General features: G+C 36.1%; 1 pseudogene; it reads right to left on the reverse strand.

Annotated features, from left to right (window-relative positions):
- Positions 1-11,659, reverse strand: part of LOC124959423 (guanylate-binding protein 1-like) — a 62,248-nt pseudogene extending 50,589 nt beyond the window's left edge.
- Positions 11,660-24,497: the final 12,838 nt, after the last annotated feature.

A 24,497-nucleotide genomic window follows, 5' to 3' on the forward strand; every position in this document is an offset into this window, starting at 1 on the left:
CCATCGAACAAAGAACAAATACTTTCTTCTCAGAAGCACATGGGTCCTTCTCTAAAACAGACCATATTTTATGCCACAAAGCTACTGTTAGCAAATACAAGAAGATAGAGATACTACCTTGTACTCTATCAGATCATAATGGATTGAAATTAGAAATAAATGACAGAATAAAAAACAGAAACTTCTCCAATACCTGGAGATTAAATAATACACTATTATATGATGAATGGATGACAGAAGACATCAGGAGGGAAATAAAAAAATTCTTAGAAGTAAACGAGAACAAAGACACATCATATCAAAATCTCTGGGACACTATGAAAGCAGTACTGAGAGGAAGATTTATTTCATGGGGCGCATTAACAAAACAAGTAGAAATCAACAAATAAATGACTTAACGCTACAGCTCAAAGCCCTAGAAAAAGAAGAATAGACCAACACCAAAAGTAGTAGAAGACAGGAAATAGTTAAAATCAGAGCCGAAATAAAATTGAAACAAAAGAAACAATCGGAAAAATTAACAAAATCAATAGTTGGTTCTTTGAGAAAATAAACAAAATTAATACACCTTTAGCCACACTAACAAAGAGAAAGAGGGAGAAAATTCAAATTACTAAAATTCAGAATGAACAGGAAATATCACAACAGACACGAGTGAAATACAAAACATAATTAGAAGTTATTTTGAAAATCTATACTCCAACAAAACAGAAAACCTCGAAGACATCAACAAATTTCTAGAGACATATGAATTACCTACACTGAACGAGGAGGACACACAACTTAAATAAATCAATTTCAAGCAATGAAATAGAAGAGGTCATCAAAAGCCTACCAACAAAGAAAAGTCCAGGACCAGATGGGTTCTCAGCAGAGTTCTACAAAACCTTTAAAGAAGAGCTCATTCCAATACTCCTCAAAGTATTCCATGAAATAGAAGAGGAGGGAACCCTCCCAAACTCATTCTATGAAGCCAATATTACCCTGACACCTAAACCAGACAGAGACACATGGAGGAAAGAAAATCTCAGATGAATATCCTTAATGAACATTGAAGCAAAAATTCTCAACAAAATTTTAGCAAATCGCATACAAAAATATATTAAAAAGATAGTGCACCATGATCAAGTGGGTTTTATCCCATGGATGCAAGGTTGGTTCAACATGTGGAAATCAATAAATGTGATTCACCACCATATCAACAGACTTAAAGTTAAGAATCACATGATTATTTCAGTAGATGCAGAAAAAGCATTCGATAAAATATAGCATCCCTTCATGCTCAAAACACTAGAAAAAATTGGGGTAGTGGGAATATTCCTTAACATTGTAAAGGCCATCTATGCTAAGCCCATAGCCAATATCATTCTAAATGGTGAAAAACTGAAAGCATTACCCCTAAAAACTGGAATAAGGCAGGGATGTCCTCTTTCACCACTTCTATTCAACATCGTCCTTGAGACTCTAGCCAGAGCAATTAGACAAACCAAAGAAATTAAAGGGATACGAATGGGAAAAGAAGAACTCAAACTATCCCTGTTCACTGATGACATGATTATATATTTAGAGGATCCTGGAAATTCCACCAGAAAACTTTTAGAATTCATAAGTGAATTCAGTAAAGTAGCAGGTTACAAGATCAATGCTCATAAATCCAATGCATTTTTATACATAAGTGATGAATCTTCAGAAAGAGAAATTAGGAAAACTACCCCATTCACAATAGCCTTGAAAAAAATAAAATACTTGGGAATCAATCTCACAAAAGAGGTGAAAGACCTCTACAATGAGAACTACAGAACACTAAAGAAAGAAATTCAAGAAAACCTTAGAAGATGGAAAGATCTCCCATGTTCTTGGATAGGCAGAATTAATATTGTCAAAATGGCCATACTACCTAAAGTGCTATACAGGTTCAATGCAGTTCCAATTAAAATCCCAATGATGTACCTTACAGAAATAGAGCAAACAATTATGAAATTCATCTGGAAGAATAAAAACCCAGAATAGTTAAAGCAATCCTCAGTATAAATAGCGAAGCAGGGGGTATTGCAATACCAGATCTTCAACTCTATTACAAAGCAGTAGTAACAAAAACGGCATGGTATTGGTACCAAAATAGACAGGTAGATCAATAGTACAGAATAGAGGACATGGACACAAACCCAAATAAATACAATTTTCTCAAACTAGATAATGGGCCAAAAATATGCAATGGAGAAAAGATAGCCTCTTCAACAAATGGTGCTGGGAAAACTGGAAAACCATATGCAACAGAATGAAATTAAACCCCTATCTCTCACCCTGCACAAAAATCAACTCAGAATGGATCAAGGACCTCTGAATCAAACCAGAGACTCTGCATCTTATACCAGAAAAAGTAGGTCCAGAGCTTCAACATGTTGGCTTTTGATCAGACTTCCTTAACAGGACTCCCATAGCACAAGAAATAAATCAAGAATCAACAACTGGGATAGATTCAAACTAAAAAGCTTTCTCTCAACAAAGGAAACTATCAGCAATGTGAAGAGAGAGCCTACAGAATGGGAGAATATCTTTGCAACTCATACTTCAGATAGAGAGCTAATTTCCAGAATCTATAAAGAACACAAAGAACTCTACACCAAGAATTCAAATAATCCAATCAACAAATGGACTAAGGAAATGAACAGGCACTTCACAGAAGAAGATATACAGGGAATCCACAGATATATGAAAAAATGTTCAACATCTCTAGTAATAAGAGAAATGCAAATCAAAACCACCCTAAGATTTCATGTCACCCCAATTAGAATGTTGATTATCAAGAACACAAGCAACAATAGGTGTTGGCGAGGATGTGGGGAAAAAGGTACACTCATACATTGTTGGTGGGGTTGCAAATTAGTGCAGCCACTCTGGAAAGCAGTATGGAGATTCCTTAGAAAACTTGGAATGGAAACACCATTTGACCCAGCTATCCCACTCCTTGGCCTATACCCAAAGGACTTAAATCAGCATACTACAGAGATACAGCCACATCAATGTTCATTGCTTCTCAATTCATCATAGCCAGATTGTGGAACCAACCTAGATGTCCTTCAGTTGATGAATAGATAAAGAAACTGTGGCAAATATACACAATGAAATATTACTCCACCATGAAGAATGATAAAATTATGGCATTTGCAGGCAAATGGATGAAATTGGAGAATATCATTCTACGTGAGATTAACCAATCTCAAAAAACTAAAGGACGAATGATCTCGCTAATAAGCGGATGAGGACATATAATGGGGGGTGGGAGGGGTTAGCGTTAGGGTTAGGTTTGGGGTTAGGGTTAAGGAGAGTGGTAAGAATGGAGGAAGGAAGGACTGTATAGAGGGAAAAGAGGGGTGGGAGGGGTAAGAAGGGTGGGAGAGGTTGGGGGGAAGGGAAAAAAATAACAGAATGAATCAAACAACATTACCCTATGTAAATTTATGATTTCACAAATGGTATGCCTTGACTCCATGTACAAATAGAGAAACAACATGTATCCCATTTGTTTACAATAAAAAAAAAATTGGCATTTACTTTTGGGTGTGAAATTTCCTGAAACCCCTCTCTTGCATTTCTGCTTTAGATTTGATCTTATGTCCACAGACCTCTAACCTCAAACCTTCATTTTAAAAACAGCCTACCCTTTTCCAAGCTTTCTGGTTTCAGTGTTTTTGTACCTTCAAGAAGTAAAAGTGAATAATTAGCTGGCATGATGTCAACTTACTCTATTAATCCTAGATACCTCATTCTTTAGTAGATCCAAATGGCAGTTCTCTCTGCTTAATAAAAAGATAAAATAATACTTTACAAGTACATTTTTTTCTCTTTTCACATTTTTATTGGTGCATTATAGTTGTATAGAATTATGGGATTTCTTGTTACAGATTTAAACATGCAAATAATACAACAATATAATTTGTCCAATATCACTCCCTATAAATACAATGTTTTAAAGGAAGTAAATGTATTCAAATTGAATAGATTTAGGTGTAACATGGTAAAGTTGAGCTGTGTGCATAGAGGAAAACTTCAGACTCTAAAGGGCCCAGAGTATTTACACTTTGTTTACAAATGAAGAATGACAATGTGGACACAGGTGAACATCATTATTTTCCATCTAATAGCAATTGGTTTCTTTAAAAAGTCCTATTGTATCATTCATAGCAATATTTTTCCTTCTATTAACCCTAAAGGCTGGGAATTAGGAAAAACAACAATTACCTGTAGTTCCTTCTGGAAACTTTGGTCTTCATCTTTGAAAGAGTTCTTTGTGAAGATTTCTATGGCCTCTCTCTTGCTGGCCCTGTGTAGGTCCAGCAGCTCCTGAAGGGTCTCTGTGGGCAGCTGCCTCTTCTGGACCATCAGCTGTTCATAATGGGAAAGTGCCTTTTGTACTGCAGATGCATTCTCTCTCTGGGCCAAGGCCAGGACTGCGTTCTCCATGCAGGGCAGAGCCCCACTGTTGATAGCACTGACATAGGTCAGCACCAGGCTCTCTAGACCTTGAAGGAGGAAGAGATGCTTGTGTTATTTGCATAGAAAGTCAATGAACTACATCAATTAATTCTGAGAACATTCATTTAACAATGTATTGTCCAAAATTTTTCAGCTTTCTGAACAGCAGAAAAGTTCCTTTAGGAAATTTTGAGATTAACAAGACAGTTGTTTTCTTCTTTGGGAAAATAAGCAGAGGCCAAAGAAGAAAATAGAGAAAATATATAGATATATGCTTGTACAAATTTAACCCTTCTCCATGAAGAAATAAGCAGTTGATCATATAAAATCATACACATTCATGTGATTGGAATGCTTTATGTTTTTGCCTCTTTGATCCTCTTTTTATTTCCCTCTTCTTGATTTTCTATTTTCTTCAAAATTTCCTCTTCTCTCAGTTTTTAAAGTTAAACGAGTATGATAGATACCGTTCTATGAAAAGGGGCAAATTGCACAATTTAGGCCAGTTGTCCCTAATTCTTTGTTGGAACTTCCAAGGTTTTCCTTCTTTGTAACTTGGAATATTTCCCTCAATAATATAACAATTATTTACAAAGTTATGAAACACGAAATTGTTAGGTAAAGCTAGAGCAAGAAGTCTGACTGGATATCTTTAGACCAATGGTCCTAGACCATTTGGGCCTCAGTTCAATATTTGTATCAACAAAGTTCCATTTTCACAGGTGAGTGAAATGCCAATGTGATGGCCAGTTACCAGGCTGAGAGATTGAAAATTAAATTTAACTCACTACAGGCGCAAATGTTCATTATTTTCCTATGTGTTTTGATCTACTCTTGCACTGTTTTCATTTATAAAACTTATGGGCTTCTACCAGAGTTGGAGAGAAAGCATCCCAGAGGACACAACAGGCTGAGTTATAAATGGCAGAACAGCAGTTATGTGTGTGGCTCAAACACAGTAAATATTCCAAGATGTGCCAGAGATTTGGCTCTTCTAAAAGCGCTAAAGATGCTATCCAGATAGCACCTGGGAACAACATACAAAACACTAGTATTAATGTAGATACACATGCTAATGCTCTTCATGAGGAAGTTCACAACCTCAAAGCTGTTCCCTCCCACCTTAGTAACTTCACCCCTAAGCATGAGAGTTTGTAAACTCAGAATATCTATACAGATTTGGTTTATATAACTTCACTCAACTCTTTAAACCTGTTTCCTACAAAGTGGAAGTAAATGACTCTGCATTTATATCAGTACAGTTACTACCTTAAAAAAGAGATGTTTTCGGGAGAGAGAAAAAAAGTACAAAGAAGAAATATGCCAACATAAATAAGAAAATGCTAAGAAATGCTGCTGATAGATTTTTTCTGGAAGAAAAGAGTTCTCTTTTTAATCCATGTGAGTGTAGCTTAGGATTTTGTGTTTTTATTGTTGTTGTTTCTATGGTTTGCTTTTGATTTATTTTGTGCAGTTTTGATTTGAGTTTGGAGGGAAAGGAAAAGGCACTGATCAAGGAGCTACATGGAAATCAAGCAAACATGAGATGCATGAGGATATGCCTTGGAAAGAAGTTCAGAGAAGGGAAGCATTCCAAAATTACCAGACCAATATTGAGTTTGGAAACTAAATCTAGCTCACTACAAACCAAAATGTGGATTTGTTTTCTATGTGTTTTGATCCACTCTTGCATTGTTTTCATTTATAAAAGTTGTGGGCCTGTACCACAGTTGGAGAGAATGAATCCCAGAGGACACCAATATGGAGCTGTTGAATTAAGTGATTCATAACAGCAGAGGTAATAGAGTAGAAGAAATAGAAACCAACACAAAAAGGCCTAAGGAGGCTGCAGGAGTGGGTGGCATTGGGGGGTAGGGGGCAAGCCAATATGATTTCTGAAGGAAGAAATCTGCATTCAAAGTACAAGACTATGGATAACAATATATTGCTGTTTTCAAGAAACCCTCTTCACTGTTCACTTTGGGTTTCAACAGTTTTCCTTTTTCTTTTCATTTCTTCATTTTGTTTTGATTTTGGTTTCTGTCCTTAACAATGCCAGCGAATATTTCTGTTGGTTGCCTTTCATTCATTGCTCTCTCGTGAAAATAAACGAACACTTTTTAAAACTTTTGGGCTAGTTTAAACCAGCAAAACCAGGTTTTATTGAAGAAAAATGTAATTAAAGTGGCAATTATAAACCCTGATGGACCATAGGGCATAAGAAGAAAAAAAATATTAAAACATATTAAATCCTCAGTTAGACCCTACCCGTACTGTGTCTAATTAAGCAGGGAACAAATTTAGCAGACACTTAGTGAATTTTGCTATCTGTTTAAACCACAATTTAGTCTTTACTAGGTCCAATATGTAGCACATTTGGCATAATTGAATTCTATGCTGGATAGAATATTTTTAAAATGTACAAAACCTTGCAAATCTCTTCCCATCCCTGCCTGCAATGTTACCTTACTTGTAAAATCTGGAGAAGATGTCTTTTAGAGCTGGTAGAAAAGTTTTTTCCAGGAGGACTTGTAAGGGTCATTTCCAACAGTTGTCCTTTAGTTTAGCTGTGATGAGTTTTGCTGAGCATCTTCCCCGAATCCTGGGTATTTCCTTTCTTCTCCAGCTCCCACTTCTCAAACTACAAACTGAATATGAAATATAAGACACCACAAGTCAGAAGGCATTTACAAAACTTCTCTTCAGAAAACTGAAACCACAGAGTAAATTCAGTGAGGAGAGAGTTGCACAGGGGGTATTCTGAGTGTCCCCTGGTGAAAGTTTGGATATATTTGGCCTGATTTCTCAGAAACTGCATAGTGTGGTGAAGGAGAACTCTTCTCTTTTACTAGTTTTCAAATGGTGTTATTTGACTAGCTTGAGATATGATATTTATCTCCAGTTGGGAAGAACATACTCATGTAGGTCTGGTTTACTGAAATGTTAAATGCGCTTACATAGTAGTTTGTTGTTTTTTATGGTAAGTTCAGTAGCTGAGAACTTCAATTACAGGAAAAGACAGAAGTCTTGGCACAGTACACAATGAATGCTGGCAAGGAAGTCATTTTGCTAAACATTTGTTATAACTCCCTGCACAGTGCTCACTAGTTTATGGGGAATATCCTGCGCTAATTCTCCCAATAAAAATTTTCTCCCAATTTAAAAGAACTAGGGCCCTGAAAAGTTTAATAACTTGTTCAAAACCACAGAGCTACTGATGAACACATGTTAAGGTTCAAAGCCAAGCACTTCCTGGAGTCCCTCTGGTTTGTGGTGTGTATACTCGTAATTGTCCCCAGCATCATTACTGCCTTTTAATAATTAGATCTCTTTTTATTCTGACAATAATCCTACAGGACCATGTGTTTTATCTGTAATTTAGAATGAACACAGGCGCTCTTAGGCTGTGTTTCCTGAGGTTCCGTTCCTGAGTCAAGGATTTGAGATAGAGGGATTTACTAGGAAGATGATCTTATAATGCAGAGTAGGAGATAGGGAATGAAGACTGGAAGGAAATGAAGCCAAGGAATGAGGAAAGAGCCAGTAGTTCCGTTTGTGTGAACCAGGAGCTCAGCCCCCTGAGCTAACTCCAGGAGGCAATGTAAAATCTGCCTGGGAATCTGGTACTTAGGATGGGGGCTTTTTCCTCCACCTTCCTTCCATGTCTGGGTGGGGTGGGGACTGCTTCTGGGAGCAATGATCCCCTAGCATTGCTGGCCTGGCCTTGTGTGCCATGAGAGCAAGCACTCATGTAGGGGGATCTGAGATATTTACTGTAAGATGCCGTTGGAATGTGCAGAAAGGGTAAGAGGCAGGGGGAGATGAATGGGGCACCCACAGCATCTGGGAAGGCCCTTTCCTATCCACCCAGATCCCCTCAAATCTCACAGAAAATCCACCCTTTACTTCAAGACCTCTTCAAATGGTTAACTGGTCATAATTATTATTTTTTTAAGAATACTAATATTCTTTATTTATATATTCTCCACAGTTTCATGTAGTCATATGACTTGAAAAACTAGTTACCAACCAAAATCTAAATTTGATGTTCATTGACACATTTCATACATACCAAATGAAAACTGGAGACAATTTAGAAAACTGAATATTTTGTAATATTCATTTATTTGTATGTAAAAAAAAGCATTTGGTTAAAAATACAAATAGTATAAACTAATTATTCAAACTTAATCAAAATATTATGAAATTTGCCTCAGTGAAGGTCTGCCTTAGCAAGTTAAAAAAAAAAAAAACTGTGAGGTCTAAAACCCTCAATGTGTAAAACAAGCAACAATCCATTAAAAAAGGGATGCAGAGGAGGCAGATTCCTAGAGATCCTTCCACTCTATTTGATATCCATATTTATAAAATTATCCTTCAGACAAATTGGTTTGGTACTTTAAATCCTTTTAAAGTCACTATTGAAAACAAAATAAGTGACTAAAGTGTTTCTAATATTGGCACATGAATTTCATGGATTTTAATCCAAAGGTCTATTGGAGAAAAAAGAGGTGCATGAGTATTTTTGTTAGGTGTGGGTTTCAAAGGCGTTGAAGCAAAATAAGAATAAAATGTTTCAAAAATTATAGCAACAAAATTTGATTGAATCTTTCCTTTTTTTTCATAGACATTATTACAGTTGTGAAATCAAGTAAATACAGGAAAAGGAGCACTTCATACCTTGAAGTGGCCATGTAGTTAACTGTGGGCTGGTTCAAGACAAAAAAATTTTACAGAATTGATGTTGCCTTTTCCCATTTCATCCACGGGCTTTGCTGTTCACATATTTATTAGTTTTATTCTCTGTTTCATATTTAAGTTATTATTTCAGAGGTGCAGGGCCCAGAGAGGGGTCCTGTCATTCTTTGAATCCTGGATGACCTTAGATTGAAAAGCCAAAATACTGGCTGCTTTTCCCTTGGCCCTTTCACTTTTTTGCATTGTTCACCATGTTTTTGAGTTTAAACACCAGGCAAGACAGTTTCACCAGTCATCTTGTATTCTTATCACGTATGTGGGAGTCACTTGAAGGCCACTGATCAAGAAAGCTGAAGTAAGTGCTGCTCTCAGGTCCCATCTAGGGTGCCAAATTTATTGCCAAAAGCACAGTCCTTGTTCCAGATGCCAATCTAATATTGAGGACACAGTTTTGAGAAAAAACAAAGATGATTTATTGCTTTGCTAGCAAGGGAGAAACAGGGGACTCCTGTCCTAAAGTCTGTGATTCCATAATTATTTTTTAATGTACCCAAAATAGGAAAATCTAAGCTATAGCCCTCATGATTGTCATTGATATCATGGGCAAAATCAATACTCAAGATATTTCCCCTCTTCTACCCATTCTAGATTGCTCATACTTAGTCAACAGTTCTTATGTACATACAAGGGATTCTAAAATTTCTGTTTCTGTGTTCCAATTAGACTGTGCTTCTTTTCAATACATTTGAACAGAGCACAGAAATAACAAGAGACTCCCAATGAATCCTTAAGAACCAGATGTACTCTTCCCTCCTTCCTTCGTGTAATGTCTCCTCACATAAATCATGGTCAGGTAAGCCTGCCAGTAAAGGAATATTGGTCCTTGTCTATTGGTTTGGTCCAATGGTAAGTTTACAATATGAAAACTTTTTCATGACAGCTGTAGATTTAGATGAAGTGGAAACTTACTAAGCCTCTTTGAAGAAATATTGCCTCAATCTACACTGAGAACCATCCTTCTAGTTCAACAGAAACACAGGATGTGGGCAATGGATAAGAAATTCACAACTGAGTAGATGAAAAACATTCTTATTTAATCCCTTGCTTCTCAGGCCTATATATTCTAGTCATTGTCTAATGGCTGTTAGTTCGTCAATTATATACTGCACCTTGAATGCCAATGAACAACCCCATGGTGTGTCTTAACTACATCACTAAGTGGATATTCCACTATTCTATTAGGCTAGCAAATTCTCAGTGATGTATAAAACGTAGTGGATCCTATAACTACATTCATATTGTTGTTCCTCTTTTTTGTAAAATCAGAAATTTGTCTAAGATGATGTGTAGCAGGGTCACATAACGTTAGGCCAGACACTATAAATCCTTGAATAGAATAGGTGCTGCCCATAATTCTCTAAGCAGGGGAGGTCAACACATAACCAGAATTCATATAAATTCCAGTAACAAAATTGCTGCCATTTCCAGGGTGCAAAGATATGAGAAGAAGAGAAGTCAGATGTACAATGTATATTTAGACACATGTAGTAGTTCAAAGTAACCTGATTCAGCCCAACAATCAGAATAAATATGCCATATTGAAACAGAGATCATGTTGGGAGAAGAACCATCATTTAGGAAGTTCTGATTCATATCCTCCATGAGAGTGGATGTTCCTTTGTTCTGAATAAAAAATCAAGTTCTCACAAAAAAAGAATATTGTGTATTAATATAGTCTTAGAAATGAAAAGATGCAATTGCTGAGATATAAAATCACAGCAGGTACTGGGTAAAAAGAAACAATACTGCTTAAAATCACTTAATGATAAAATCTAATGAAGGAATTTTCAAAAGCAGAGCCAAACTCAGAGGCACCATGAGAGAAAAGGTACACAGAGAAAAGATACAGGATGTTCATTATGCACAACCTAGGAGTTGCAGACAGAGGAAGAGGAGCTAAAACAATCTGAACAATAGAGAAAAAACACCATGAGAATATTTTCTTTCTCTTAAAGGAAAAAGTTTCAATCTTGGCAAGATTTTAATTTGCAAAAATTTTTTTAAATATCTTTTTTTATTTTTTATTAGTTCTACTTAATTATACATGACACTTAGAATGCATTTGGACACATCATAAGTAAATGGAGTATAACTTATCATTCTTCTGATTGTACATGATGTAGAATTACACCAGTCATGTAATCATATATGCACCTAGGATAATAATGTCCAATTAATTCTATTATCCTTTTTACCCTCAGAGCCCTTCCCCTCCTTTCCCTCCCCTTTGCTTAATCCAAAGTACCTCTATTCTGCCTTAGCCTTAGCATCCACATATCAGAGAAAACATGTGATCTTTGGTTCTTTGGGATAGGCTTATTTCACTTACCATGGTATCCTCCAGCTCCTTTCATTTACCTGCAAATGCCGCAACTTCATTCTTCTTCAAGTCTGAGTAAAATTCCAGGGTGTGCATATACCACATTTTCTCTATTCATTCATCTGTTGAAGGACATCTAGGTTGGTTCCATAGTTTGGTTACTGTGAATTCAGCTGCTACAAATATTGATGTGGTTGCCTCACTCACTGTCCTATGCTGATTTTAAGTCCTTTGGGTATAAACTGAGGAGTGGGATAGCTGGGCCAAATGGTCATCCCATTCCAAGTTTTCTGAAGAATCTCCACTACTTTCCATAACAGTTTCACCAATTTGCAGTCCTACCATCAACACAATCAATAAATGGGTTAAGGAACTGAACAGACACTTCACAGAAGAAGAAACACAATCGATCAACAAATGTTCAACATCTCTAGCAATAAGAGAGATGCACATCAAAAGTACTCTAAGATTTCAGCTCACTCCAGTTAGAATGGCAATCATCAACAATAAATGTTGGTGAGGATGTGGGGAAAAAAGTACACTCAATACATTTCTGGTGGGACTGCAAAAAGAAATGTTTTTGATTCATTACTACTCATCTATAAGTAAGAAATATTAAGCCTCTTATCCCTCATATTATAGAAAACACAATATGGTGTCCTAGAATTTTACATAGAGAAAAAAATAATATTCATATATTTGTGCAAAATAAGGACTTTTTCTAAGAGCAAAGAACTCAGTTTATTATACATTACTTTCTGGTAGAGGAATCCAAAAACATAGTCACCACTGATGGTAGGGAAGGTATGTTAAAATCTAAGTTGGAAATATATTTTCTAGAAAAAATGAATGAATTTTAAAATCCAAATAAAATTCAGTCTTATTTAAACTAAGTTCAAGGCTAAGAAATCAACTATTTCTTTCTACTAACAAAATAAGTCCCACTATGTATATGAAACAATTTAAGAAAAAACTTCAGGTATGCTTCAATTCTTTTTGAGCTTTGGATGTGAATGTGAGTCCTTCTCCTTTTGCTCAACACACAGATACTGAATTCAGACAAACTTGTTAAAGATGATTAATGATAAATTCAGTTATTTACTAAAGTAATTAATTATTATATATATATATATCATGATTTAACATATACAAAGGCATCTACACATAAAATTTATGGACATTTACATATTTAAAGACAAAATTAGTAATAGAAACATTTTAACACTTAATCTATACTATTCAAGGAGTAATAGATGATTTGTATTTTTAAGGTATGTTTCTCTATATTTACACATTTCTTAATAACTGTGTTATTTTAATACCATTACAAATGTACTCGATCCGGAATTGCCTTCCAAGCATGAAGTCTGTTTGTGAAAAGAATATCTGCAGGCTTACAAAATACCTTACCACTGTCGTGGTATCCACACAGTATTGCTTCTGAGAGAGGAACTCACTTCACAGTCAATGAAGGGTTCGATGGGCACATGATCATGAAATTCCTGATCTTGCCATGTTTACACCATCCTGAAGAACTGGCTTGACAGAATGGTTGAACAGCCTTCCAAAGACTCAGTGACAGGGCTAACCAGGTGGCAATACCTTGCAGGACTGGGACAGATTTTTCCAGTTTTGTATGTGCTCTGAATAAGCCTCTGTGCTACGGTTCAGTTTCTCCAGCACCCAGCCTTCAGGACTCAGAATCAGGGGGTGGAAATCAGAGCAGCACTCTCACTGTTACCCCTGGTGATCCATTAGCAAAATGTTTGCTTCCTCTTCCTACATCCATAGTTGCTGCTGGCCTAGAAATCTTAGCTGCAATGGGAGGAACGCTTCTGTCAGCATACATGTCTTAATCTATTCAAAATGTTATAATGAAATATCGTAACATTTTAAAATTAGTAACATTTTTAAAAATCCAGAAACTTTTTCTCACAGCTATTTATACTGGAAAGTTCTAGATCATGATGGTGCCTTCTAGTTTTGTCCTCACATAGTGCAAGGGCCAATGGGTCTCTGTGGGGCCTGTCTTAAAAGAGCTCTAAGTGTATGCTTGGGGACCTCACCTCTTAATGCCATCAACTTGAGGGAGAAGTGTTGGGAGAAATCCTAGTTCTTTGTTGGCAGCAGTGAATGTCTCAAGTGTATAAGGAAAACCTTCGCACATTCAGACCCAACAGGAAAACCTGTGGGGTGGAGCATTCCACTCTGGCCACCTAGGAAAGTATACAACTCCCCCAAGTTGACTCAATGTTACCAAGGGAACCAGTATAGGATCCTCGTGGTCTGATACCCTGTGGCTCATTGTGATTGGGCAAGAAACCTATAAAATGTGTAGCTGTTCCCACAATAAGCAAGTTTGCAAGCTGCTCGCCACAAACTTGCTTCCACCGCACTCCTGGAGTCTGGGTCTTGACTCCGCTCCACGTACCCAGTGTATGAGCTAGTCCAGCACAAGAGAAGCTACAGAGAAGTTTTCATCATTTGAATTTTGTAGTGAACAAACATTCAGAACCTAGCAATGCAAAATAACTCCACTGAACTGGAAAAGAAGCTGTCACCTTGCTGCTTTTGACTTCTCATTTCTCTGAATGAACCTGAAAGAAGGGCATTACTGTAGTGGCTAGGATGATTGATCCTGACTACCAAGGGGCTATTGGACCACTAGTTTACAATGGAGGTAAGAAGGCAAATCTCTGGGATAGAAGTGATCCTGTAGAGAATCTCTTCATTATCATGCCCTGGATAAGGTCAATGGAAAATTACAACGACCCAATCCAGACAGAACTAGTAATGGCCCAGACCCCTTAGAAGTAAAGGTTTTTATCAGTCAAAGAACCATGAGCAGGAAGGTGCTTGCATGAGGCAAAGGGGACATGGAATATGTAGCAGAAGAAGGTAGCTATGAATGTCAGCTACAAGCACTTGATCAGTTACAGAAAGGAGCAGGGTCATTGTCAATGAAGATTTCTTTTTTATTTTGTTATGAATACATTGATTAAATATCTTCACTTTCTTTACTCTTAGCCCATTATCATGTAACATAAGGTACATGGAGCTTGTTTTGTAGTATGTATTATTAACTTCATATTACTTAGTGAAAAAAAAACAGGATATAAAAAAGGAGAAAACAAACATTGATCAAGAAATTTACAATTTACATCCTCTTCTGGAGAAAGGTTAGAGCATATTTGGTAGAATACAGGATAGATGTGCCATATTAGTTGAAATTATGAGCTTGTCATTCTCTTTATTTAAAGATCAACAGTTATGGGTTTGTATATGAGGAGTTCCTCTAAAAGCTCATGTGTTAGTCAATGCAGGAATACTTGGAGTTGAAAAGATTAGATCATGAGAGCTGTAACCTAGCCAGTGGATTAATTCATTTGATATACTAATAATTTGAATGAATTGCTGGGTGGTAACTATAGGCAGGGGTGTCATAGTTGGAGGAAATAGGCCTAGTGGCATGCCCTTGGCAGTGTATCTTGTGGCTCCCTTTCTCTCTCTCTCTCTCTCTCTCTCTCTCTCTCTCTCTCTCTCTCTCTCTCTCTCTCTCTCTCTCTCTCTCTCTCTCCTTCCCAGGTACCCTGAGCTGAGAAGCTTTCTTCACTATATCCTTCCACCATGATGTTCTACCTCACCTCAGGACAAGAGCAATCAAATTCATTCACCACTGAGTGAACCCCTGAAACCATGCACCCAAATAAACTTGTCCTCCTCTAAGAAGTTCTTACAAGGTATTTTGACACAGTGACAAAATTCTGATTAACACTTTAGTATGGTTGAAGGGGATGAGTATAAGTCCAGGTGGTGCAGATGAGTATAGGCTCCACCTGGTGCAAAGGTAAATGTGTAGTAGTTGGATTTCTGTTTCAACTTGGCTAATCCATAGGGTCCCCAGATGTTTGGCCAGAATATTTTTCTGGGTGTTTCTGTGAGGGTATCCTCAGATGAGATTAATTTTTACATTTATAGATTTTATGTACAGGAAATGGTTTTCCATGATTTGAACAAAAAACAAAACCATCATTTCTTCCTGGATCTCAAAACTGCCAGCTGTTGGCCCAGAACTCCACACTGATTCTTCTGACACTCAGGACCAGGGACTCAGACTATCAAATTTCCTGGCCTTGCTAACTCACATGTGTGTCATGTATGGACACACACACACATTCATATATGTATATATATATATATATATATATATTCATATGTACATACACACATATATTTCTGTTTCTCTGAATAAACCTAACTAATACAACCATTATGGTTCTTTCACTATGGGGTGGATAGTGTCTAAAAACTCCTCACACTGCCATTTTAAATTGAATTAAACAATTTAAAAATTATTCAACTTAACATGCAGTATTCTGAGAAGGATCATTTTCTCTTTTCCAGGAAGTGACTTCTCAAGCAGACAGCTGAAAACAAAGGTGAAGGAATATTTTCCATTTATAGTTGCAGGAATGTCCAATCGTTGTCACCAGTGTCCTCAACCTGGAAGTCCTCTGAGAATTGCTATTTCAGCACAACAAACACTATGCTCCTCCCTGTCATTTCTGAAAACCACAGCAGTATCCTCAGAGGTCTGCCTCTCAAGAAGCAATCACCTGAAGGATATAACCAAATAAGTGTTTTTAGGAGTTGTCATGACACCCTTTCCTGATGGCCTGTTGAGTTTTTGATTTCTAAGGAGTGCACAGAGAATATTAAACAGAATAATAATAATATGTTCTCTGTTCTCTGCCTCCAAATCTTCACAAGAGTAATAGATTTAAGATAGGAAATATCTGTGTCAAAAGTATACTATGTGTTTTGTGTGTGTATTTTTCTTCTGAACGTATTTTCCTTTTGAATGAATTGTTTTTAATTTGTGCATTTATTCTAATTCGTTATACATAACAGTAAAATGCATTTATGCATTTTGATAAATCATACATAAATGGAGTATAATTTCTCATTTTTCTGATTGTACATATTAAGGATCACATACATCATGCAGTCATATATGTACATTGAATGCATTTTATTCTTGTAGTAAAGGTTGAAAAAAATCTTTTTTTTATCTTTTTAATTTTTTGTTTTGTTTTTACAGACTGCATTTTGATTCATTGTACACAAATTGGGTACAACTTTTCATTTCTATGGTTGCACACAATGTACATTCATACCACTCATGTGATCACTCATGTAGTTTTATTGCTTTCATTATTCTGTATTTATATTAAGCCACATCTGAAGCCTTCAAGACCAAATGAATCTATTTCAGAACTAATTGATCATTGTACCAAGAATCCTAGTAAGAATAGAAATATAGAACTAAAGTCCTGTTCAATCAGGGCACAAAGACATCTTCCTACAATTGCTACTGGTAATGTCCCAGCATGTAGGGGCATCATTGTACATTCCTAAACCTAAAGCCTTGGAAAATGATGATTTTTGTAGATTTAAGGGCTTCAGGAGGATTTAGATTCCTTTGTGGTATTAATTAATCACAAATGTTTTCTGGTTTTCCACTTCCCTCCTGAGGAACCAGGGCATTGTCCATCAGGCACTGGCCAGGGCTTATCGAGACATGTGTTCCCTTGTGTGCCCACATTGTTGCTGGCCCTCCCGGGTGGTTTGCTCTTTCCCTCTACATCTTCTCCTTCATTTTGGCAACACTGACCTTGAAGCTTCTCTCTGAACCTCCATGCTTTGCTGCTGCTGCCTCTCTTTCTGTCTTAGCAACTTCTGTTACTTTCCAGCTGCCTCATTCTTGACCATCTTGCAGCTCCAAAGAGGTTTAAGAGGGGAAACAAACAAGTCAAACCCAGCTGTGTTCTCCTGGGCCACAAAAACCAGGTTTCTTTCTTTCTTTCTTTCTTTCTTTTTTTTTTTTTTTTTTTTTTTTTTTTTTTGTCTTTGGCCAAACTTTTATTCATATTGCTTTCCTTAGAGCTTTAGTAGTTTTCTTTTCAAATCAATAAATGTTCTTATTTTCAATGACATTAGTCAGTCTACAACCTTTATATAAATTAAGCATAATCTGCTACCTTTAGAGAAATAAAATCTCATTTTGTCTCAAGCCTGTGATTTTAAAAAGATGCACTATATTCACCACAGGAGTTTAAATTTTTTTAATTTTAATTTTTATTTATTCTAATTAGTTATACATGACAGCAGAATGCATTTTAAATCATTGTACATGAATGGAGCACAACCATTCATTTCTCTGGTTGTACATGATGTAGCGTCCATACCACTCGTGAGATCATACAAGTGCCTAGATTGATCATGTCAATCTCATTGCACCATCTTTCCCACTCCATGCCCCCTTCCCACCCCTCATTCCTCTCTGCCCAATACATATATCATCCATTCATCCCCCCTTTATGGATCAGCATTCACATATCCAAGAAAACACTTAGTCTTTGGTTTTGTGGGATTGGATTATTTCACTTAGTATGATATTCCCCAACTCCATCCATTTACCTGCAAATGCCATAATTTTATTCTCCTTTAAGACTGAATAATATTCCATTGTGTATATGTGCCACAGTTTGTTAATGCATTCATTGGCTGAAGGTCATCTATGTTTGTTCCACAATCTAGCTTTTGTGAACCTATATATAAACATTGATATATAAACTGCTATGACACTGATATGGCTACATCATTTTAGTATACAGATTTTAAGTCTTTGGGGTATAGACTGAGGAGTGGGATAGCTGGGTCAAATGGTGTTTCCATTCCAAGTTGTCTAAGGAATCTCCATACTGTTTTCCATAGTGGTTGCACCAATTCACAGTCCCACCAGCAGCAAATGAGTATACCTTTTTCCCCAAATCTTGCAACACTTATTGTTGCTTATATTCTTGATCATTGCCATTCTGACTGAGTGAGATGAAATCTTTTTCTTTTCCTTCTTGAAACTGTATTTCCATTACATGTGCTTATTTCTGGAAGACATTTATTTTTCTTTTAACTTTATTTTTACAGACTGCATTTTGATTAATTTTACACAAATGGGGTACAACTTTTCATTTCTCTGATTGTACACCATGTAGATTCACATCATTCATGTAATCATACATGTACATAGGGAATGATATCTGTCTTATTCCACTACCTTTCCTTCTTCCACCCCTCCCACCTCATTTCCCTCTACACAATCCAAAGTTCCTCCCATCTTCTCTTACCCTCCCCACTACCTCTCCCCCCTTTATGTATCATCATCCACTTATCAGAGAAAACATTCGAACTTTGGATTTTGGGGATTGATTTATTTCACTTAACATGATGTTCTCCACCTCCATCCATTTACCTGCAAATGCCATAATTTTATTCTTCTTTATGGCTGAATAATATTCCATTGTGTATATGTACCACAGTTTCATTATCCATTCATCTATTGAAGGGCATCTAGGTTGGCTCCACAATGATTTTAAGTCCTTTGAGTATAAACTGAGGCGTGGAATAACTGGGTCAAATGGTGGATTCATTCCAAGTTTTCTTACAAATCTCCATACTGCTTTCCAGAGTGGCTACACCAATTTGCACCTCCACCCGCAGGGTATTAGTGTGCCTTTTTTCCCCATATCCATTCAGTTCCTATTATTGCTTGTGTTATTGATAATAGCCATTCTAATTGGAGTGAGATGAAATTTTAGGGTGGTTTTGATTTGCATTTCTCTAATTACTTTTTCATATATTTGTTCATCACCTGTATACTTTCTTCTGTGAAGTGTCTACCCAGTTCCTTAGCCCATTTATTGATTGGGTTCTTTGTATTTTTGGTGTAAAGTTTTTTTTTTTTTAAGTCCTTTATAAATTTTGCAGATTAGTGCTGTATCTGAAATGTGCATGGTAAAGATTTTCTCACACTCTGTAGTCTCTCTCTTCACATTACTGATTGTTTCCTTTGCTGAGAAGAAACTTTTTTTGTTTAAATCCATCCCATTTGTTGATTCTCGAGCAATTAGACAGACACAAGAAATTACAGGAATACCAATAGGAAAAGAAGAACTCAAACTCTCACTATTTGCCAACTATATGATTCTATATTTAAAGGATCTAAAACATTCCACCAGAAAACTTCTAGAACTAGTAAATGAATTCAGCAAAGTAGCAGGATATAAAATCAACATCCATAAATCTAATACATTTCTATAATCAGTGATGAATCCCCTGAAAGAGAAATTAGGAAAACTACCTCATTTACAATAGTCTCAAAACAAATAAAATACTTGGAACACAATCTAACAAAGACTGAAAGATCTCTGCAATGAAAACTACAGAACACTGAAGAAAGAAATTGGAGAAAACCTCAGGAGGCAGAAAGTTCTCCCATGCACTTGGATAGGCAGAATTAATATTGTCCAAATGGCCATACTACCAAAACTATTATAATGCAATTCCAATTAAAATCTCAATGTCTTTCTTCATGGAAATAGAGAAAGAAATTATGAAATTCATTTGGAAAAAAAAGAGACCCAGAAGCCAAAGAAATCCTTAACAAGAAGAGTGAAGCAGGAGGCATCACAATACCAGAACTTATACTACAGAGCTATAGTAACAAACAGCCAAAACAGGTAGACCAATGGCACAGAACAGAGGACACAGAGACAAACCCACATAAATACAGTTATCTCATATGCACAAAGGTGCAAAAAGCATACACTGGAGAAAAGATAGCCTCTTCAACAAATGGTGCTGGGAAAACTTGGAAATCCATATGCAGCAAAATGAAATTAAATTCCTATCTCTAACCCTGCACAAAACTCAACTCAAAGTGGATCAAGGACCTTGGCATTTGTCAGAGACCCTGTGCCTAATAGAAGAAAAAGCAGGCCCAAATCTTCATCATGTCCACTTAGGACCGTACTTCCTTAACAAGACTCCTAAAGTGCAGCAAATAAAACCAAGAACAGATTTCACAATGTGGTGAGAAAGATCCTGACTGGCTGAGATTCTACCACAACTCCCATGTTACTTTCAGATCTGACAGTGTGTATCCCACAGAAACAGGAAGCTCTTTGCTTTAGTCAGCTATTTCATCACTATGACTAAAAGACCCAACCAGAACAATTGTAGAGAAGTAAAAGTTTATGTGAGTGCTCATGGTTTCAGAGGTCTTAGTCTATAGAAGGCCTGCTTCATTTCTTAGGGTCTGAGGTGAGGCAGAACATCATGGTGGAAGTGTGGTAGAGGGAAGCAGTTCACATGGTGTTCAAGAAGCAGAGAGAGAGGGACTCCATGCTCCAGATTCAAAATATATACCCCATAGCCACACCTGCAATGAACCACTTCATCCAGTTATCACTCGGTTAATCCCATCAGAGATCAATTCACTGATTAGATTAAACTATAACCCTATCATTTCTCCTCCAAACCTTTTCCCATTATCTCACACGTGAACATTGGAGGACACCACATATAAACCACTCTTCTCTTTTTTTTTTCTTATTTGTTGTTTTTTAGATATACATGATAGTGAGGTGTGTTTTAACATATTATACCTACATAGAGTACAACCCATTACAATTCTGATGCGTTCTTGAGGCTGAACATAATGTGGAGTTACACTAGTCATGTATTCATATATGAACAAAAGAAAATTATATTCTATTCATTCTGCTGTCTTTCCTATTCCCATTCACTCTCCCTTCCCTTCATTCCCCTTTGTCCATTCCAATGAACTTCTATTCTTCCCCTCCCAACCCTCTCTTGTTATGGTTATCATCCACATATCAGAAAGAACATACAACCTTTGGTTTTTTAGGATTGGATTATTTCACTTAGCATGACAGTCTCCAGTTCCATCCATTTACCACCAATGCCATAATTTTTTTCTTCTTCATGACTGAGTGATACTCCATTGTGTATATATACCACGTTTCCTTTATCCACTAATCTGTTGAAGGGTATCTAGATTGGTTCCATGGCTTAACTGTTGTGAATTGAGCAGCTATAATCATGAATGTGACTGTGTCATTGTACTATGCTGATTTTAAGTTGTTTTGATGTATACTAAAGAGTGGGATAACTGGGTCAAATGGTGGTTTTCTTCCAAGTTTGGTAAGGATTTTCCATACTGCTCTCCAAGGTGGTTGCCCCAGTTTGCAGTTCCACCACCAACGTGTGAGTTAAAAATTGCCCCCACATGCTTGTCAACATTTAGTATTGCTTGTATTCTTGATAATTACCATTCTGACTGGAGTGAGATGAAATCTCAGGACAGTTTTTATTTGCATTTCTCTAATTGCTAGAAATGTTGAACATTTTTTCATATATTATTTGACCCTTCATATTTCTTTGTCTCTGAACTGCCTGATTTATGGGTGTTCATTTGCCCATTTATTGATTGGGTTATTTGCTTTTTGGTTTTAAGTTTTTGAGTTCTTTATATATCCTTGGAATTAATGTTTATCTGAAGTCCAGATGGCAAAAATTTTCTCCCATTCTGTAGGCTCTCTCTTTATGATATCAATTATTTCTTTTGCTGAGAAACTTTTGAGTTTGATACCATCTCATTTGTTGATTCTTGATTTTACTTCTTGTGCCTTTGGAGTCTTATTGAGGAAGTTCATTCCTGAATTGACATGATGGAAAGTTGGGTCTACATTTTCTTCTACTAGGCACAGGGTCTCTGACAAATGCCAAGGTCCTTGATTCACTTTGAGTTGAGTTCTGTGCAGGGTTAGAGATAGGGATTTAATTTCATTTTGCTGCATATGAATTTCCAAGTTTTCCCAGCACCATTTGTTGAAGAGGCTATCTTTTCTCCAGTGTATGTTTTTTGCACCTTTGTGTATATGAGATAACTGTATTTATGTGGGTTTGTCTCTGTGTCTTCTATTCTGTACCATTGCTCTACCTCTCTATTTTGGCCAGGATTGTTTCTATAGCTCTGTAGTATAGTTTAAGTTCTGGTATCGTGATTCCTCCTGCTTCACTCTTCTTGTTAAGGATTGCTTTGGCTATTCTGGGTCTCTTATTTTTCCAAACGAATTTCTTGATTGCTTTTTCTAGTTTAATGATAATGTCATTGAAATTTTAATGGGAATTTTATTAAATCTGTATAGCACTTTTGGTAGTATGGACATTTGGCAATTGTAATTCTGCCTATCCAAGAACATAGGAGGTCTTTCCATCTTCTAAGGTCTTCTTCAATTTCTTCCTTTAGTGTTCTGTAGTTTTCATTATAGAGGTTTCACCTCTTTTATTACAATGGATACCATTTTTTGATGCTATTGTGAATGGGATAGTTTCCTGATTTCTCTTTCAGTTGATTCATCATTGGTGTATAGTGACACAACTGATTTATGGGTATTAATTTTATATCCTGTTATTTTGCTGAATTCATATATGAGTTCAAGAAGCTTCTTGGTGTATTTTTTTTATCTTCTAAATATAAAATTATGTCATCAGCAAATAGGAATAGTTTGAGCTTTTCTCTTCCTATTCCCTATTCATATCCCTTTAATTTCTTCCTTTTTTTAATTGCTCTGGCTTAGGTTTCAAGGATTCTATTAAATAGAAGTGGTGAAAGAAGGCATCCCTGTCTTGTTCAAGTTTTCAGAGGGAATGTTTTCAATTTTTCTCCATTTGAAATGATGTTGGCCTTCAGTTTAGCATTTATAGCATTTAAAATGTTGAAATATGTTCCTACTATCCCTAGTTTTTCTAGTGTTTTCAACATGAAGAGGTGCTGTATTTTGTCAAATGATTTTTTTCTGCATCTATCAAGATGAACATATGATTCTTGTTTTTAAGTCTATTGATGAAATTATGTTTATTGATTTCCATATGTTGAATCAATTTTGAATCTCTGGAATGAACCCCACTTGATCATAGTGCAGTATCTTTTTAATACATTTTTGTATGTGATTTGCCAGGATTTTATTAAGAATTTTTTAATCTATTCATAAGGGATATTGGCCTGAAGTTTTCTTTCCTTGATGTGTCTTTGTCTGGTTTTGGTATCAGAGTGGTACTAGCTTCATAGTTCCCTCCTTTTCTATTTCATGGAATAATTTGAGGAGTATGGTGTAAGTTCTTCTTTGAAGGTTCAGTAGAACTGAGCTGAGAATCCATATGGTCCTGGGCTTTTCTTTGTTGGTAGGTTCTTGATGCCATCATCAATTGTATTGCTTAAAATTGATGTTTGAATTTTCTATGTCTTTGTGTTTCAATTTGGGTTGGTTATATGACTCTAGAAATTTGTCAATTTCATGATTTTCCATTTATTGGAGTATACATTTTCAAAGTACTTTCTTATTATTGTCTATATTTCCATAGGGTCTGTGGTGATATTTCCTTTCTCCTCATGAAACTTAGTCATTTGAGTATTCTTTTTCCTTTACTAGCTTTGCTAAGAGTTTGTCAATTTTATTTATTTTTTTCAAAGAACCAACTTTTTGTTACTTCATTTTTTTGAATTTTTTTTGTTTCAATTTCATTGATTTAGGCTCTGATTTTAATTGTATTCTGTCTTCATTGCTTTTAGTGTTGATTTGTTCTCCTTTTTCTAGGGCTTTGAGATGCCATGTTAGGTTATTTATCTGATGCTTTTATATTCTTTTAAAGAATGCAGTCAATGCTGTGAACTTTCCTCTTAGAACTGTCTTCATGGTGTCCTGGAGATTTTCATAAGTTCGGTTGTGATTTTCATTTGCTTCTAAGTAATTTTTCTTTCATCCCTGATTTTTTTCTACTATCTATTGGTCATTCAATACCATGTAATTTAGTCTCCAGGTGTTAGTATAGCTTCTATTTTTTATTTTCTAACTTCATTCCATTATGATCTGATAGAATGCAAGGTAATATCTCTGGTGTTTTTTTTTTTTTTTAATTTGTTTGTTTGTATTTGCCAAGAGTTGCTTGGTGACCTAAGCTATGGTCTATTTTAGAGAAGGATACATTTCACCCATCCAGTCATTTATGGGTTTAATAT

The sequence above is a fragment of the Sciurus carolinensis genome, chromosome 1 (genome assembly GCF_902686445.1).
Source record: "Sciurus carolinensis chromosome 1, mSciCar1.2, whole genome shotgun sequence".
Classification (NCBI taxonomy): domain Eukaryota; kingdom Metazoa; phylum Chordata; class Mammalia; order Rodentia; family Sciuridae; genus Sciurus; species Sciurus carolinensis.